Source organism: Mytilus trossulus, chromosome 13, assembly GCF_036588685.1.
Source record: "Mytilus trossulus isolate FHL-02 chromosome 13, PNRI_Mtr1.1.1.hap1, whole genome shotgun sequence".
NCBI classification, from domain to species: Eukaryota; Metazoa; Mollusca; class Bivalvia; order Mytilida; family Mytilidae; genus Mytilus; species Mytilus trossulus.
Window position 1 is genome coordinate 63,042,886 of NC_086385.1, and position 2,500 is coordinate 63,045,385.

Below are 2,500 nucleotides of genomic sequence, written 5' to 3' on the forward strand. Positions count from 1 at the left end.
AACCCTAACCCTAAATTAACCCTAACCCTAAATTAACCCTAACCCTAACCCTAACCCTAAATTAACCCTAACCCTAAATTAACCCTAACCCTAACCCCTAACCCTAACCCTAACCCTAACCCTAACCCTAAAGCCTGTTACTTAGGCCGTGTCAGGACCCAGGCTGGCATTATTCCTCGATACGTGTAGGTACGTGGTCGGCCTGTCTGGTAGCGGGCGATCACGGGTCTCTACCGCAGGTAAAGGTATGTGGTCGGCCTTTTGCGGGCTACCGCGGGTTAAAGTCTACGTAGGCACGTGAAGACCCGCATAAGCCCGTGGTAGCCCGCTATCAGGCCGTCCACGTACACTTATACCCGCGCTAGCCCGCTGTCAGGTCGACCACGTCCCTTCTTACCCACGGTAGCTGGCTACCGAGGCCGTCGACGTTCCCTTACCTGCGATAGCCCGCTATCAGGTCGACCACGTCCCCTCCTTACCCGCGGTAGCTGGCTACCGAGGCCGTCGACGTTCCTTTGCCTGCGATGGCCCGCTATCGGGTCGACCACGTCCCCTCCTTACCCGCGGTAGCTGGCTACCGAGGCCGTCGACGTTCCTTTGCCTGCGATGGCCCGCTATCGGGTCGACCACGTCCCCTCCTTACCCGCGGTAGCTGGCTACCGAGGCCGTCGACGTTCCTTTGCCTGCGATGGCCCGCTATCGGGTCGACCACGTCCCCTCCTTACCCGCGGTAGCTGGCTACCGAGGCCGTCGACGTTCCTTTGCCTGCGATGGCCCGCTATCGGGTCGACCACGTCCCCTCCTTACCCGCGGTAGCTGGCTACCGAGGCCGTCGACGTTCCTTTACCTGCGATAGCCCGCTATCGGGTCGACCACGTCCCTTCTTACCCGCGGTAGCTCGCTACCGAGGCCGTCGACGTACCTTTACCTGCGGTAGCCCGCTATCGGGTCGACCACGTCCCTTCTTACGGTAGCCCGCTAGCACGGCCGTCCACGTCCCTTTACCCGCGGTAGCTCGCTATCGGGTCGACCACGTACGATGATACCCGCGGTAGCCCGCTAGCACGGCCGTCCACGTCCCTTTACCCGCGGTAGCTCGCTATCGGGTCGACCACGTACGATGATACCCGCGGTAGCCCGCTAGCACGGCCGTCCACGTCCCTTTACCCGCGGTAGCCCGCTATCGGGTCGACCACGTACGATGATACCCGCGGTAGCCCGCTAGCACGGCCGTCCACGTCCCTTTACCCGCGGTAGCTCGCTATCGGGTCGACCACGTACGATGATACCCGCGGTAGCCCGCTAGCACGGCCGTCCACGTCCCTTTACCCGCGGTAGCCCGCTATCGGGTCGACCACGTACGATGATACCCGCGGTAGCCCGCTAGCACGGCCGTCCACGTCCCTTTACCCGCGGTAGCTCGCTATCGGGTCGACCACGTACGATGATACCCGCGGTAGCCCGCTAGCACGGCCGTCCACGTCCCTTTACCCGCGGTAGCCCGCTATCGGGTCGACCACGTACACTGATACCCGCGGTACCTTCTCAGCCGCGGGTAAGCCCGCTGAAAAAAGATTTTTTTTTCCCCATTGCATGCGGTAGCACCGCTATCAGGTCGACCACGTCCCTTCTCAGCCGCGGGTAAGCCCGATGAAAAAAAAAAAAAATTTTCCCATCGCATGCGGTAGCCCCGCTATCGAGGACGACCACGTCCCTTCACAGCCGCGGGTAAGCCCGATGAAAATTTTTTTTTTTTTTTTTTTTTTTTTTTTTCCCATCGCATGCGGTAGCCCCGCTATCGAGGTCGACCACGTCCCTTCTCAGCCGCGGGTAAGCCCGATGAAAATTTTTTTTTTTTTTTTTTTTTTTTTTTTTTCCCATCGCATGCGGTAGCCCCGCTATCGAGGTCGACCACGTCCCTTCTCAGCCGCGGGTAAGCCCGATGAAAATTTTTTTTTTTTTTTTTTTTTTTTTTTTCCCATCGCATGCGGTAGCCCCGCTATCGAGGTCGACCACGTACCTTCTCAGCCGCGGGTAAGCCCGATGAAAAATTTTTTTTTTTTTTTTTTTTTTTTTTCCCATCGCATGCGGTAGCCCCGCTATCGAGGTCGACCACGTCCCTTCTCAGCCGCGGGTAAGCCCGATGAAAAAAAAAAAAAAAAAAAAAAAAAAAAAAATTTCCCATCGCATGCGGTAGCCCCGCTATCGAGGACGACCACGTCCCTTCTCAGCCGCGGGTAAGCCCGATGAAAATTTTTTTTTTTTTTTTTTTTTTTTTTTTCCCATCGCATGCGGTAGCCCCGCTATCGAGGTCGACCACGTACCTTCTCAGCCGCGGGTAAGCCCGATGAAAAAAAAAAAAAAAAAAAAAAAAAAAAAAATTTCCCATCGCATGCGGTAGCCCCGCTATCGAGGACGACCACGTCCCTTCTCAGCCGCGGGTAAGCCCGATGAAAATTTTTTTTTTTTTTTTTTTTTTTTTTTTTTCCCATCGCATGCG